Source organism: Vanacampus margaritifer, chromosome 8 (genome assembly GCF_051991255.1).
Source record: "Vanacampus margaritifer isolate UIUO_Vmar chromosome 8, RoL_Vmar_1.0, whole genome shotgun sequence".
NCBI lineage: Eukaryota > Metazoa > Chordata > Actinopteri > Syngnathiformes > Syngnathidae > Vanacampus > Vanacampus margaritifer.
Window position 1 is genome coordinate 27,500,965 of NC_135439.1, and position 18,269 is coordinate 27,519,233.

Below are 18,269 nucleotides of genomic sequence, written 5' to 3' on the forward strand. Positions count from 1 at the left end.
TTTTCAGCCTGATTGTGCACTTTAGGTGAAAATGTCAAAATCTTAAAAATGAGCATAAGCACAATTAAATTAATGCTGGAATCATCTTCAGGATGCTAGAATACACTAAATACAGCAAAAATTTTGAGTCTACAACGTTTAGTTTAGGTGTGAGAGCCAAAATGAACTTTTTATTGCTTTAAACGCGTTTTCAGCCCCTGATTGTACACTTAAGGTGAAAATGTCAAAATCTTCAAAATGAGCATAAGCACAATGAAATTAATGCTGGAATCATCTTCAGGATGCTAGAATACACTAAATACAGCAAAAATTTTGAGTCTACAACGTTTAGTTTAGGTGTGAGAGCCAAAATGAACTTTTTATTGCTTTAAATGCGTTTTCAGCCTGATTGTGCACTTTAGGTGAAAATGTCAAAATCTTCAAAATGAGCATAAGCACAATGAAATTAATGCTGGAATCATCTTCAGGATGCTAGAATACACTAAATACAGCAAAAATTTTGAGTCTACAACGTTTAGTTTAGGTGTGAGAGCCAAAATGAACTTTTTATTGCTTTAAACGCGTTTTCAGCCCGATTGTGCACTTTAGGTGAAAATGTCAAAATCTTAAAAATGAGCATAAGCACAATGAAATTAATGCTGGAATCATCTTCAGGATGCTAGAATACACTAAATACAGCAAAAATTTTGAGTCTACAACGTTTAGTTTAGGTGTGAGAGCCAAAATGAACTTTTTATTGCTTTAAACGCGTTTTCAGCCCCTGATTGTACACTTAAGGTGAAAATGTCAAAATCTTCAAAATGAGCATAAGCACAATGAAATTAATGCTGGAATCATCTTCAGGATGCTAGAATACACTAAATACAGCAAAAATTTTGAGTCTACAACGTTTAGTTTAGGTGTGAGAGCCAAAATGAACTTTTTATTGCTTTAAATGCGTTTTCAGCCTGATTGTGAACTTTAGGTGAAAATGTCAAAATCTTAAAAATGAGCATAAGCACGATGAAATTAATGCTGGAATCATCTTCAGGATGCTAGAATACACTGAATACAGCAAAAATTTTGAGTCTACAACGTTTAGTTTAGGTGTGAGAGCCAAAATGAACTTTTTATTGCTTTAAACGCGTTTTCAGCCCCTGATTGTACACTTAAGGTGAAAATGTCAAAATCTTCAAAATGAGCATAAGCACAATGAAATTAATGCTGGAATCATCTTCAGGATGCTAGAATACACTAAATACAGCAAAAATTTTGAGTCTACAACGTTTAGTTTAGGTGTGAGAGCCAAAATGAACTTTTTATTGCTTTAAATGCGTTTTCAGCCTGATTGTGCACTTTAGGTGAAAATGTCAAAATCTTAAAAATGAGCATAAGCACAATGAAATTAATGCTGGAATCATCTTCAGGATGCTAGAATACACTAAATACAGCAAAAATTTTGAGTCTACAACGTTTAGTTTAGTTGTGAGAGCCAAAATGAACTTTTTATTGCTTTAAACGCGTTTTCAGCCCCTGATTGTACACTTAAGGTGAAAATGTCAAAATCTTCAAAATGAGCATAAGCACAATGAAATTAATGCTGGAATCATCTTCAGGATGCTAGAATACACTAAATACAGCAAAAATTTTGAGTCTACAACGTTTAGTTTAGGTGTGAGAGCCAAAATGAACTTTTTATTGCTTTAAATGCGTTTTCAGCCTGATTGTGCACTTTAGGTGAAAATGTCAAAATCTTAAAAATGAGCATAAGCACAATGAAATTAATGCTGGAATCATCTTCAGGATGCTAGAATACACTAAATACAGCAAAAATTTTGAGTCTACAACGTTTAGTTTAGGTGTGAGAGCCAAAATGAACTTTTTATTGCTTTAAACGCGTTTTCAGCCCCTGATTGTACACTTAAGGTGAAAATGTCAAAATCTTCAAAATGAGCATAAGCACAATTAAATTAATGCTGGAATCATCTTCAGGATGCTAGAATACACTAAATACAGCAAAAATTTTGAGTCTACAACGTTTAGTTTAGGTGTGAGAGCCAAAATGAACTTTTTATTGCTTTAAATGCGTTTTCAGCCTGATTGTGCACTTTAGGTGAAAATGTCAAAATCTTCAAAATGAGCATAAGCACAATGAAATTAATGCTGGAATCATCTTCAGGATGCTAGAATACACTAAATACAGCAAAAATTTTGAGTCTACAACGTTTAGTTTAGGTGTGAGAGCCAAAATGAACTTTTTATTGCTTTAAACGCGTTTTCAGCCCCTGATTGTACACTTAAGGTGAAAATGTCAAAATCTTCAAAATGAGCATAAGCACAATGAAATTAATGCTGGAATCATCTTCAGGATGCTAGAATACACTAAATACAGCAAAAATTTTGAGTCTACAACGTTTAGTTTAGGTGTGAGAGCCAAAATGAACTTTTTATTGCTTTAAATGCGTTTTCAGCCTGATTGTGCACTTTAGGTGAAAATGTCAAAATCTTAAAAATGAGCATAAGCACGATGAAATTAATGCTGGAATCATCTTCAGGATGCTAGAATACACTGAATACAGCAAAAATTTTGAGTCTACAACGTTTAGTTTAGGTGTGAGAGCCAAAATGAACTTTTTATTGCTTTAAACGCGTTTTCAGCCCCTGATTGTACACTTAAGGTGAAAATGTCAAAATCTTCAAAATGAGCATAAGCACAATGAAATTAATGCTGGAATCATCTTCAGGATGCTAGAATACACTAAATACAGCAAAAATTTTGAGTCTACAACGTTTAGTTTAGGTGTGAGAGCCAAAATGAACTTTTTATTGCTTTAAATGCGTTTTCAGCCTGATTGTGCACTTTAGGTGAAAATGTCAAAATCTTAAAAATGAGCATAAGCACAATGAAATTAATGCTGGAATCATCTTCAGGATGCTAGAATACACTAAATACAGCAAAAAAATTGAGTCTACAACGTTTAGTTTAGGTGTGAGAGCCAAAATGAACTTTTTATTGCTTTAAACGCGTTTTCAGCCCCTGATTGTACACTTAAGGTGAAAATGTCAAAATCTTCAAAATGAGCATAAGTACAATGAAATTAATGCTGGAATCATCTTCAGGATGCTAGAATACACTAAATACAGCAAAAATTTTGAGTCTACAACGTTTAGTTTAGGTGTGAGAGCCAAAATGAACTTTTTATTGCTTTAAACGCGTTTTCAGCCCCTGATTGTACACTTAAGGTGAAAATGTCAAAATCTTCAAAATGAGCATAAGCACGATGAAATTAATGCTGGAATCATCCTCAGGATGCTAGAATACACTAAATACAGCAAAAATTTTGAGTCTACAACATTTAGTATAGGTGTGAGAGCCAAAATGAACTTTTTATTGCTTTAAATGCGTTTTCAGCCTGATTGTGCACTTTAGGTGAAAATGTCAAAATCTTCAAAATGAGCATAAGCACGATGAAATTAATGCTGGAATCATCTTCAGGATGCTAGAATACACTGAATACAGCAAAAATTTTGAGTCTACAACGTTTAGTTTAGGTGTGAGAGCCAAAATGAACTTTTTATTGCTTTAAACGCGTTTTCAGCCCCTGATTGTACACTTAAGATGAAAATGTCAAAATCTTAAAAATGAGCATAAGCATAATGAAATTAATGCTGGAATCATCTTCAGGATGCTAAAATACACTAAATACAGCAAAAATTTTGAGTCTACAACGTTTAGTTTAGGTGTGAGAGCCAAAATGAACTTTTTATTGCTTTAAATGCGTTTTCAGCCTGATTGTGCACTTTAGGTGAAAATGTCAAAATCTTAAAAATGAGTATAAGCACAATGAAATTATTGCTGGAATCATCTTCAGGATGCTAGAATACACTAAATACAGCAAAAATTTTGAGTCTACAACGTTTAGTTTAGGTGTGAGAGCCAAAATGAACTTTTTATTGCTTTAAACGCGTTTTCAGCCCCTGATTGTACACTTAAGGTGAAAATGTCAAAATCTTCAAAATGAGCATAAGCACAATGAAATTAATGCTGGAATCATCTTCAGGATGCTAGAATACACTAAATACAGCAAAAATTTTGAGTCTACAACGTTTAGTTTAGGTGTGAGAGCCAAAATGAACTTTTTATTGCTTTAAATGCGTTTTCAGCCTGATTGTGCACTTTAGGTGAAAATGTCAAAATCTTAAAAATGAGCATAAGCACAATTAAATTAATGCTGGAATCATCTTCAGGATGCTAGAATACACTAAATACAGCAAAAATTTTGAGTCTACAATGTTTAGTTTAGGTGTGAGAGCCAAAATGAACTTTTTATTGCTTTAAACGCGTTTTCAGCCCCTGATTGTACACTTAAGGTGAAAATGTCAAAATCTTCAAAATGAGCATAAGCACAATGAAATTAATGCTGGAATCATCTTCAGGATGCTAGAATACACTAAATACAGCAAAAATTTTGAGTCTACAACGTTTATTTTAGGTGTGTGAGCCAAAATGAACTTTTTATTGCTTTAAATGCGTTTTCAGCCTGATTGTGCACTTTAGGTGAAAATGTCAAAATCTTCAAAATGAGCATAAGCACGATGAAATTAATGCTGGAATCATCTTCAGGATGCTAGAATACACTGAATACAGCAAAAATTTTGAGTCTACAACGTTTAGTTTAGGTGTGAGAGCCAAAATGAACTTTTTATTGCTTTAAACTCGTTTTCAGCCCCTGATTGTAAACTTAAGATGAAAATGTCAAAATCTTAAAAATGAGCATAAGCACAATGAAATTAATGCTGGAATCATCTTCAGGATGCTAAAATACACCAAATACAGCAAAAATTTTGAGTCTACAACGTTTAGTTTAGGTGTGAGAGCCAAAATGAACTTTTTATTGCTTTAAATGCGTTTTCAGCCTGATTGTGCACTTTAGGTGAAAATGTCAAAATCTTAAAAATGAGCATAAGCACAATTAAATTAATGCTGGAATCATCTTCAGGATGCTAGAATACACTAAATACAGCAAAAATTTTGAGTCTACAACGTTTAGTTTAGGTGTGAGAGCCAAAATGAACTTTTTATTGCTTTAAACGCGTTTTCAGCCCCTGATTGTACACTTAAGGTGAAAATGTCAAAATCTTCAAAATGAGCATAAGCACAATTAAATTAATGCTGGAATCATCCTCAGGACGCTAGAATACACTAAATACAGCAAAAATTTTGAGTCTACAACATTTAGTATAGGTGTGAGAGCCAAAATGAACTTTTTATTGCTTTAAATGCGTTTTCAGCCTGATTGTGCACTTTAGGTGAAAATGTCAAAATCTTCAAAATGAGCATAAGCACGATGAAATTAATGCTGGAATCATCTTCAGGATGCTAGAATACACTGAATACAGCAAAAATTTTGAGTCTACAACGTTTAGTTTAGGTGTGAGAGCCAAAATGAACTTTTTATTGCTTTAAACGCGTTTTCAGCCCCTGATTGTACACTTAAGATGAAAATGTCAAAATCTTAAAAATGAGCATAAGCACAATGAAATTAATGCTGGAATCATCTTCAGGATGCTAAAATACACTAAATACAGCAAAAATTTTGAGTCTACAACGTTTAGTTTAGGTGTGAGAGCCAAAATGAACTTTTTATTGCTTTAAATGCGTTTTCAGCCTGATTGTGCACTTTAGGTGAAAATGTCAAAATCTTAAAAATGAGTATAAGCACAATGAAATTAATGCTGGAATCATCTTCAGGATGCTAGAATACACTAAATACAGCAAAAATTTTGAGTCTACAACGTTTAGTTTAGGTGTGACAGCCAAAATGAACTTTTTATTGCTTTAAACGCGTTTTCAGCCCCTGATTGTACACTTAAGGTGAAAATGTCAAAATCTTCAAAATGAGCATAAGCACAATGAAATTAATGCTGGAATCATCTTCAGGATGCTAGAATACACTAAATACAGCAAAAATTTTGAGTCTACAACGTTTAGTTTAGGTGTGAGAGCCAAAATGAACTTTTTATTGCTTTAAATGCGTTTTCAGCCCCTGATTGTACACTTAAGGTGAAAATGTCAAAATCTTCAAAATGAGCATAAGCACAATGAAATTAATGCTGGAATCATCTTCAGGATGCTAGAATACACTAAATACAGCAAAAATTTTGAGTCTACAACGTTTAGTTTAGGTGTGAGAGCCAAAATGAACTTTTTATTGCTTTAAACGCGTTTTCATTCCCTGATTGTACACTTAAGGTGAAAATGTCAAAATCTTCAAAATGAGCATAAGCACAATGAAATTAATGCTGGAATCATCTTCAGGATGCTAGAATACACTAAATACAGCAAAAATTTTGAGTCTACAACGTTTAGTTTAGGTGTGAGAGCCAAAATGAATTTTTTATTGCTTTAAATGCGTTTTCAGCCTGATTGTGCACTTTAAGTGAAAATGTCAAAATCTTAAAAATGAGCATAAGCACAATGAAATTAATGCTAGAATCATCTTCAGGATGCTAGAATACACTAAATACAGCAAAAATTTTGAGTCTACAACGTTTAGTTTAGGTGTGAGAGCCAAAATGAACTTTTTATTGCTTTAAACGCGTTTTCAGCCCCTGATTGTACACTTAAGGTGAAAATATCAAAATCTTCAAAATGAGCATAAGCACAATGAAATTAATGCTGGAATCATCTTCAGGATGCTAGAATACACTAAATACAGCAAAAATTTTGAGTCTACAACGTTTAGTTTAGGTGTGAGAGCCAAAATGAACTTTTTATTGCTTTAAATGCGTTTTCAGCCTGATTGTGCACTTTAGGTGAAAATGTCAAAATCTTAAAAATGAGCATAAGCACAATGAAATTAATGCTGGAATCATCTTCAGGATGCTAGAATACACTAAATACAGCAAAAATTTTGAGTCTACAACGTTTAGTTTAGGTGTGAGAGCCAAAATGAACTTTTTATTGCTTTAAACGCGTTTTCAACCCCTGATTGTACACTTAAGGTGAAAATGTCAAAATCTTCAAAATAAGCATAAGCACAATGAAATTAATGCTGGAATCATCTTCAGGATGCTAGAATACACTAAATACAGCAAAAATTTTGAGTCTACAATGTTTAGTTTAGGTGTGAGAGCCAAAATGAACTTTTTATTGCTTTAAACGCGTTTTCAGCCCCTGATTGTACACTTAAGGTGAAAATGTCAAAATCTTCAAAATGAGCATAAGCACAATGAAATTAATGCTGGAATCATCTTCAGGATGCTAGAATACACTAAATACAGCAAAAATTTTGAGTCTACAACGTTTAGTTTAGGTGTGAGAGCCAAAATGAACTTTTTATTGCTTTAAATGCGTTTTCAGCCTGATTGTGCACTTTAGGTGAAAATGTCAAAATCTTAAAAATGAGCATAAGCACAATTAAATTAATGCTGGAATCATCTTCAGGATGCTAGAATACACTAAATACAGCAAAAATTTTGAGTCTACAACGTTTAGTTTAGGTGTGAGAGCCAAAATGAACTTTTTATTGCTTTAAACGCGTTTTCAGCCCCTGATTGTACACTTAAGGTGAAAATGTCAAAATCTTCAAAATGAGCATAAGCACAATGAAATTAATGCTGGAATCATCTTCAGGATGCTAGAATACACTAAATACAGCAAACATTTTGAGTCTACAACGTTTAGTTTAGGTGTGAGAGCCAAAATGAACTTTTTATTGCTTTAAACGCGTTTTCAGCCCCTGATTGTACACTTAAGGTGAAAATGTCAAAATCTTCAAAATGAGCATAAGCACAATTAAATTAATGCTGGAATCATCTTCAGGATGCTAGAATACACTAAATACAGCAAAAATTTTGAGTCTACAACGTTTAGTTTAGGTGTGAGAGCCAAAATGAACTTTTTATTGCTTTAAATGCGTTTTCAGCCTGATTGTGCACTTTAGGTGAAAATGTCAAAATCTTCAAAATGAGCATAAGCACAATGAAATTAATGCTGGAATCATCTTCAGGATGCTAGAATACACTAAATACAGCAAAAATTTTGAGTCTACAACGTTTAGTTTAGGTGTGAGAGCCAAAATGAACTTTTTATTGCTTTAAACGCGTTTTCAGCCCCTGATTGTACACTTAAGGTGAAAATGTCAAAATCTTCAAAATGAGCATAAGCACAATGAAATTAATGCTGGAATCATCTTCAGGATGCTAGAATACACTAAATACAGCAAAAATTTTGAGTCTACAACGTTTAGTTTAGGTGTGAGAGCCAAAATGAACTTTTTATTGCTTTAAATGCGTTTTCAGCCTGATTGTGCACTTTAGGTGAAAATGTCAAAATCTTAAAAATGAGCACAAGCACAATTAAATTAATGCTGGAATCATCTTCAGGATGCTAGAATACACTAAATACAGCAAAAATTTTGAGTCTACAACGTTTAGTTTAGGTGTGAGAGCCAAAATGAACTTTTTATTGCTTTAAACGCGTTTTCAGCCCCTGATTGTACACTTAAGGTGAAAATGTCAAAATCTTCAAAATGAGCATAAGCACAATGAAATTAATGCTGGAATCATCTTCAGGATGCTAGAATACACTAAATACAGCAAAAAATTTGAGTCTACAACGTTTATTTTAGGTGTGTGAGCCAAAATGAACTTTTTATTGCTTTAAATGCGTTTTCAGCCTGATTGTGCACTTTAGGTGAAAATGTCAAAATCTTCAAAATGAGCATAAGCACGATGAAATTAATGCTGGAATCATCTTCAGGATGCTAGAATACACTGAATACAGCAAAAATTTTGAGTCTACAACGTTTAGTTTAGGTGTGAGAGCCAAAATGAACTTTTTATTGCTTTAAACTCGTTTTCAGCCCCTGATTGTAAACTTAAGATGAAAATGTCAAAATCTTAAAAATGAGCATAAGCACAATGAAATTAATGCTGGAATCATCTTCAGGATGCTAAAATACACCAAATACAGCAAAAATTTTGAGTCTACAACGTTTAGTTTAGGTGTGAGAGCCAAAATGAACTTTTTATTGCTTTAAATGCGTTTTCAGCCTGATTGTGCACTTTAGGTGAAAATGTCAAAATCTTAAAAATGAGCATAAGCACAATTAAATTAATGCTGGAATCATCTTCAGGATGCTAGAATACACTAAATACAGCAAAAATTTTGAGTCTACAACGTTTAGTTTAGGTGTGAGAGCCAAAATGAACTTTTTATTGCTTTAAACGCGTTTTCAGCCCCTGATTGTACACTTAAGGTGAAAATGTCAAAATCTTCAAAATGAGCATAAGCACAATGAAATTAATGCTGGAATCATCCTCAGGATGCTAGAATACACTAAATACAGCAAAAATTTTGAGTCTACAACATTTAGTATAGGTGTGAGAGCCAAAATGAACTTTTTATTGCTTTAAATGCGTTTTCAGCCTGATTGTGCACTTTAGGTGAAAATGTCAAAATCTTCAAAATGAGCATAAGCACGATGAAATTAATGCTGGAATCATCTTCAGGATGCTAGAATACACTGAATACAGCAAAAATTTTGAGTCTACAACGTTTAGTTTAGGTGTGAGAGCCAAAATGAACTTTTTATTGCTTTAAACGCGTTTTCAGCCCCTGATTGTACAGTTAAGGTGAAAATGTCAAAATCTTCAAAATGAGCATAAGCACAATGAAATTAATGCTGGAATCATCTTCAGGATGCTAGAATACACTAAATACAGCAAAAATTTTGAGTCTACAACGTTTATTTTAGGTGTGTGAGCCAAAATGAACTTTTTATTGCTTTAAATGCGTTTTCAGCCTGATTGTGCACTTTAGGTGAAAATGTCAAAATCTTCAAAATGAGCATAAGCACGATGAAATTAATGCTGGAATCATCTTCAGGATGCTAGAATACACTGAATACAGCAAAAATTTTGAGTCTACAACGTTTAGTTTAGGTGTGAGAGCCAAAATGAACTTTTTATTGCTTTAAACTCGTTTTCAGCCCCTGATTGTAAACTTAAGATGAAAATGTCAAAATCTTAAAAATGAGCATAAGCACAATGAAATTAATGCTGGAATCATCTTCAGGATGCTAAAATACACCAAATACAGCAAAAATTTTGAGTCTACAACGTTTAGTTTAGGTGTGAGAGCCAAAATGAACTTTTTATTGCTTTAAATGCGTTTTCAGCCTGATTGTGCACTTTAGGTGAAAATGTCAAAATCTTAAAAATGAGCATAAGCACAATTAAATTAATGCTGGAATCATCTTCAGGATGCTAGAATACACTAAATACAGCAAAAATTTTGAGTCTACAACGTTTAGTTTAGGTGTGAGAGCCAAAATGAACTTTTTATTGCTTTAAACGCGTTTTCAGCCCCTGATTGTACACTTAAGGTGAAAATGTCAAAATCTTCAAAATGAGCATAAGCACAATGAAATTAATGCTGGAATCATCCTCAGGATGCTAGAATACACTAAATACAGCAAAAATTTTGAGTCTACAACATTTAGTATAGGTGTGAGAGCCAAAATGAACTTTTTATTGCTTTAAATGCGTTTTCAGCCTGATTGTGCACTTTAGGTGAAAATGTCAAAATCTTCAAAATGAGCATAAGCACGATGAAATTAATGCTGGAATCATCTTCAGGATGCTAGAATACACTGAATACAGCAAAAATTTTGAGTCTACAACGTTTAGTTTAGGTGTGAGAGCCAAAATGAACTTTTTATTGCTTTAAACGCGTTTTCAGCCCCTGATTGTACACTTAAGATGAAAATGTCAAAATCTTAAAAATGAGCATAAGCACAATGAAATTAATGCTGGAATCATCTTCAGGATGCTAAAATACATTAAATACAGCAAAAATTTTGAGTCTACAACGTTTAGTTTAGGTGTGAGAGCCAAAATGAACTTTTTATTGCTTTAAATGCGTTTTCAGCCTGATTGTGCACTTTAGGTGAAAATGTCAAAATCTTAAAAATGAGTATAAGCACAATGAAATTAATGCTGGAATCATCTTCAGGATGCTAGAATACACTAAATACAGCAAAAATTTTGAGTCTACAACGTTTAGTTTAGGTGTGACAGCCAAAATGAACTTTTTATTGCTTTAAACGCGTTTTCAGCCCCTGATTGTACACTTAAGGTGAAAATGTCAAAATCTTCAAAATGAGCATAAGCACAATGAAATTAATGCTGGAATCATCTTCAGGATGCTAGAATACACTAAATACAGCAAAAATTTTGAGTCTACAACGTTTAGTTTAGGTGTGAGAGCCAAAATGAACTTTTTATTGCTTTAAATGCGTTTTCAGCCCCTGATTGTACACTTAAGGTGAAAATGTCAAAATCTTCAAAATGAGCATAAGCACAATGAAATTAATGCTGGAATCATCTTCAGGATGCTAGAATACACTAAATACAGCAAAAATTTTGAGTCTACAACGTTTAGTTTAGGTGTGAGAGCCAAAATGAACTTTTTATTGCTTTAAACGCGTTTTCAGCCCCTGATTGTACACTTAAGGTGAAAATGTCAAAATCTTCAAAATGAGCATAAGCACAATGAAATTAATGCTAGAATCATCTTCAGGATGCTAGAATACACTAAATACAGCAAAAATTTTGAGTCTACAACGTTTAGTTTAGGTGTGAGAGCCAAAATGAACTTTTTATTGCTTTAAACGCGTTTTCAGCCCCTGATTGTACACTTAAGGTGAAAATGTCAAAATCTTCAAAATGAGCATAAGCACAATGAAATTAATGCTGGAATCATCTTCAGAATGCTAGAATACACTAAATACAGCAAAAATTTTGAGTCTACAACGTTTAGTTTAGGTGTGAGAGCCAAAATGAACTTTTTATTGCTTTAAATGCGTTTTCAGCCTGATTGTGCACTTTAGGTGAAAATGTCAAAATCTTAAAAATGAGCATAAGCACAATGAAATTAATGCTGGAATCATCTTCAGGATGCTAGAATACACTAAATACAGCAAAAATTTTGAGTCTACAACGTTTAGTTTAGGTGTGAGAGCCAAAATGAACTTTTTATTGCTTTAAACGCGTTTTCAGCCCCTGATTGTACACTTAAGGTGAAAATGTCAAAATCTTCAAAATGAGCATAAGCACAATGAAATTAATGCTGGAATCATCTTCAGGATGCTAGAATACACTAAATACAGCAAAAATTTTGAGTCTACAACGTTTAGTTTAGGTGTGAGAGCCAAAATGAACTTTTTATTGCTTTAAACGCGTTTTCAGCCCCTGATTGTACACTTAAGGTGAAAATGTCAAAATCTTCAAAATGAGCATAAGCACAATGAAATTAATGCTGGAATCATCTTCAGGATGCTAGAATACACTAAATACAGCAAAAATTTTGAGTCTACAACGTTTAGTTTAGGTGTGAGAGCCAAAATGAACTTTTTATTGCTTTAAATGCGTTTTCAGCCTGATTGTGCACTTTAGGTGAAAATGTCAAAATCTTAAAAATGAGCATAAGCACAATTAAATTAATGCTGGAATCATCTTCAGGATGCTAGAATACACTAAATACAGCAAAAATTTTGAGTCTACAACGTTTAGTTTAGGTGTGAGAGCCAAAATGAACTTTTTATTGCTTTAAACGCGTTTTCAGCCCCTGATTGTACACTTAAGGTGAAAATGTCAAAATCTTCAAAATGAGCATAAGCACAATGAAATTAATGCTGGAATCATCTTCAGGATGCTAGAATACACTAAATACAGCAAACATTTTGAGTGCACAACGTTTAGTTTAGGTGTGAGAGCCAAAATGAACTTTTTATTGCTTTAAACGCGTTTTCAGCCCCTGATTGTACACTTAAGGTGAAAATGTCAAAATCTTCAAAATGAGCATAAGCACAATTAAATTAATGCTGGAATCATCTTCAGGATGCTAGAATACACTAAATACAGCAAAAATTTTGAGTCTACAACGTTTAGTTTAGGTGTGAGAGCCAAAATGAACTTTTTATTGCTTTAAATGCGTTTTCAGCCCCTGATTGTACACTTAAGGTGAAAATGTCAAAATCTTCAAAATGAGCATAAGCACAATGAAATTAATGCTGGAATCATCTTCAGGATGCTAGAATACACTAAATACAGCAAAAATTTTGAGTCTACAACGTTTAGTTTAGGTGTGAGAGCCAAAATGAACTTTTTATTGCTTTAAATGCGTTTTCAGCCTGATTGTGCACTTTAGGTGAAAATGTCAAAATCTTAAAAATGAGCATAAGCACAATGAAATTAATGCTGGAATCATCTTCAGGATGCTAGAATACACTAAATACAGCAAAAATTTTGAGTCTACAACGTGTAGTTTAGGTGTGAGAGCCAAAATGAACTTTTTATTGCTTTAAATGCGTTTTCAGCCCCTGATTGTACACTTAAGGTGAAAATGTCAAAATCTTCAAAATGAGCATAAGCACAATGAAATTAATGCTGGAATCATCTTCAGGATGCTAGAATACACTAAATACAGCAAAAATTTTGAGTCTACAACGTTTAGTTTAGGTGTGAGAGCCAAAATGAACTTTTTATTGCTTTAAATGCGTTTTCAGCCTGATTGTGCACTTTAGGTGAAAATGTCAAAATCTTCAAAATGAGCATAAGCACAATGAAATTAATGCTGGAATCATCTTCAGGATGCTAGAATACACTAAATACAGCAAAAATTTTGAGTCTACAACGTTTAGTTTAGGTGTGAGAGCCAAAATGAACTTTTTATTGCTTTAAACGCGTTTTCAGCCCGATTGTGCACTTTAGGTGAAAATGTCAAAATCTTCAAAATGAGCATAAGCACAATGAAATTAATGCTGGAATCATCTTCAGGATGCTAGAATACACTAAATACAGCAAAAATTTTGAGTCTACAACGTTTAGTTTAGGTGTGAGAGCCAAAATGAACTTTTTATTGCTTTAAACGCGTTTTCAGCCCCTGATTGTACACTTAAGGTGAAAATGTCAAAATCTTCAAAATGAGCATAAGCACAATGAAATTAATGCTGGAATCATCTTCAGGATGCTAGAATACACTAAATACAGCAAAAATTTTGAGTCTACAACGTTTAGTTTAGGTGTGAGAGCCAAAATGAACTTTTTATTGCTTTAAATGCGTTTTCAGCCTGATTGTGAACTTTAGGTGAAAATGTCAAAATCTTAAAAATGAGCATAAGCACGATGAAATTAATGCTGGAATCATCTTCAGGATGCTAGAATACACTGAATACAGCAAAAATTTTGAGTCTACAACGTTTAGTTTAGGTGTGAGAGCCAAAATGAACTTTTTATTGCTTTAAACGCGTTTTCAGCCCCTGATTGTACACTTAAGGTGAAAATGTCAAAATCTTCAAAATGAGCATAAGCACAATGAAATTAATGCTGGAATCATCTTCAGGATGCTAGAATACACTAAATACAGCAAAAATTTTGAGTCTACAACGTTTAGTTTAGGTGTGAGAGCCAAAATGAACTTTTTATTGCTTTAAATGCGTTTTCAGCCTGATTGTGCACTTTAGGTGAAAATGTCAAAATCTTAAAAATGAGCATAAGCACAATGAAATTAATGCTGGAATCATCTTCAGGATGCTAGAATACACTAAATACAGCAAAAATTTTGAGTCTACAACGTTTAGTTTAGTTGTGAGAGCCAAAATGAACTTTTTATTGCTTTAAACGCGTTTTCAGCCCCTGATTGTACACTTAAGGTGAAAATGTCAAAATCTTCAAAATGAGCATAAGCACAATGAAATTAATGCTGGAATCATCTTCAGGATGCTAGAATACACTAAATACAGCAAAAATTTTGAGTCTACAACGTTTAGTTTAGGTGTGAGAGCCAAAATGAACTTTTTATTGCTTTAAATGCGTTTTCAGCCTGATTGTGCACTTTAGGTGAAAATGTCAAAATCTTAAAAATGAGCATAAGCACAATGAAATTAATGCTGGAATCATCTTCAGGATGCTAGAATACACTAAACACAGCAAAAATTTTGAGTCTACAACGTTTAGTTTAGGTGTGAGAGCCAAAATGAACTTTTTATTGCTTTAAACGCGTTTTCAGCCCCTGATTGTACACTTAAGGTGAAAATGTCAAAATCTTCAAAATGAGCATAAGCACAATTAAATTAATGCTGGAATCATCTTCAGGATGCTAGAATACACTAAATACAGCAAAAATTTTGAGTCTACAACGTTTAGTTTAGGTGTGAGAGCCAAAATGAACTTTTTATTGCTTTAAATGCGTTTTCAGCCTGATTGTGCACTTTAGGTGAAAATGTCAAAATCTTCAAAATGAGCATAAGCACAATGAAATTAATGCTGGAATCATCTTCAGGATGCTAGAATACACTAAATACAGCAAAAATTTTGAGTCTACAACGTTTAGTTTAGGTGTGAGAGCCAAAATGAACTTTTTATTGCTTTAAACGCGTTTTCAGCCCCTGATTGTACACTTAAGGTGAAAATGTCAAAATCTTCAAAATGAGCATAAGCACAATGAAATTAATGCTGGAATCATCTTCAGGATGCTAGAATACACTAAATACAGCAAAAATTTTGAGTCTACAACGTTTAGTTTAGGTGTGAGAGCCAAAATGAACTTTTTATTGCTTTAAATGCGTTTTCAGCCTGATTGTGCACTTTAGGTGAAAATGTCAAAATCTTAAAAATGAGCATAAGCACGATGAAATTAATGCTGGAATCATCTTCAGGATGCTAGAATACACTGAATACAGCAAAAATTTTGAGTCTACAACGTTTAGTTTAGGTGTGAGAGCCAAAATGAACTTTTTATTGCTTTAAACGCGTTTTCAGCCCCTGATTGTACACTTAAGGTGAAAATGTCAAAATCTTCAAAATGAGCATAAGCACAATGAAATTAATGCTGGAATCATCTTCAGGATGCTAGAATACACTAAATACAGCAAAAATTTTGAGTCTACAACGTTTAGTTTAGGTGTGAGAGCCAAAATGAACTTTTTATTGCTTTAAATGCGTTTTCAGCCTGATTGTGCACTTTAGGTGAAAATGTCAAAATCTTAAAAATGAGCATAAGCACAATGAAATTAATGCTGGAATCATCTTCAGGATGCTAGAATACACTAAATACAGCAAAAAAATTGAGTCTACAACGTTTAGTTTAGGTGTGAGAGCCAAAATGAACTTTTTATTGCTTTAAACGCGTTTTCAGCCTGATTGTGCACTTTAGGTGAAAATGTCAAAATCTTAAAAATGAGCATAAGCACGATGAAATTAATGCTGGAATCATCTTCAGGATGCTAGAATACACTGAATACAGCAAAAATTTTGAGTCTACAACGTTTAGTTTAGGTGTGAGAGCCAAAATGAACTTTTTATTGCTTTAAATGCGTTTTCAGCCTGATTGTGCACTTTAGGTGAAAATGTCAAAATCTTAAAAATGAGCATAAGCACAATGAAATTAATGCTGGAATCATCTTCAGGATGCTAGAATACACTAAATACAGCAAAAATTTTGAGTCTACAACGTTTAGTTTAGTTGTGAGAGCCAAAATGAACTTTTTATTGCTTTAAACGCGTTTTCAGCCCCTGATTGTACACTTAAGGTGAAAATGTCAAAATCTTCAAAATGAGCATAAGCACAATGAAATTAATGCTGGAATCATCTTCAGGATGCTAGAATACACTAAATACAGCAAAAATTTTGAGTCTACAACGTTTAGTTTAGGTGTGAGAGCCAAAATGAACTTTTTATTGCTTTAAATGCGTTTTCAGCCTGATTGTGCACTTTAGGTGAAAATGTCAAAATCTTAAAAATGAGCATAAGCACAATGAAATTAATGCTGGAATCATCTTCAGGATGCTAGAATACACTAAACACAGCAAAAATTTTGAGTCTACAACGTTTAGTTTAGGTGTGAGAGCCAAAATGAACTTTTTATTGCTTTAAACGCGTTTTCAGCCCCTGATTGTACACTTAAGGTGAAAATGTCAAAATCTTCAAAATGAGCATAAGCACAATTAAATTAATGCTGGAATCATCTTCAGGATGCTAGAATACACTAAATACAGCAAAAATTTTGAGTCTACAACGTTTAGTTTAGGTGTGAGAGCCAAAATGAACTTTTTATTGCTTTAAATGCGTTTTCAGCCTGATTGTGCACTTTAGGTGAAAATGTCAAAATCTTCAAAATGAGCATAAGCACAATGAAATTAATGCTGGAATCATCTTCAGGATGCTAGAATACACTAAATACAGCAAAAATTTTGAGTCTACAACGTTTAGTTTAGGTGTGAGAGCCAAAATGAACTTTTTATTGCTTTAAACGCGTTTTCAGCCCCTGATTGTACACTTAAGGTGAAAATGTCAAAATCTTCAAAATGAGCATAAGCACAATGAAATTAATGCTGGAATCATCTTCAGGATGCTAGAATACACTAAATACAGCAAAAATTTTGAGTCTACAACGTTTAGTTTAGGTGTGAGAGCCAAAATGAACTTTTTATTGCTTTAAATGCGTTTTCAGCCTGATTGTGCACTTTAGGTGAAAATGTCAAAATCTTAAAAATGAGCATAAGCACGATGAAATTAATGCTGGAATCATCTTCAGGATGCTAGAATACACTGAATACAGCAAAAATTTTGAGTCTACAACGTTTAGTTTAGGTGTGAGAGCCAAAATGAACTTTTTATTGCTTTAAACGCGTTTTCAGCCCCTGATTGTACACTTAAGGTGAAAATGTCAAAATCTTCAAAATGAGCATAAGCACAATGAAATTAATGCTGGAATCATCTTCAGGATGCTAGAATACACTAAATACAGCAAAAATTTTGAGTCTACAACGTTTAGTTTAGGTGTGAGAGCCAAAATGAACTTTTTATTGCTTTAAATGCGTTTTCAGCCTGATTGTGCACTTTAGGTGAAAATGTCAAAATCTTAAAAATGAGCATAAGCACAATGAAATTAATGCTGGAATCATCTTCAGGATGCTAGAATACACTAAATACAGCAAAAAAATTGAGTCTACAACGTTTAGTTTAGGTGTGAGAGCCAAAATGAACTTTTTATTGCTTTAAACGCGTTTTCAGCCCCTGATTGTACACTTAAGGTGAAAATGTCAAAATCTTCAAAATGAGCATAAGTACAATGAAATTAATGCTGGAATCATCTTCAGGATGCTAGAATACACTAAATACAGCAAAAATTTTGAGTCTACAACGTTTAGTTTAGGTGTGAGAGCCAAAATGAACTTTTTATTGCTTTAAACGCGTTTTCAGCCCCTGATTGTACACTTAA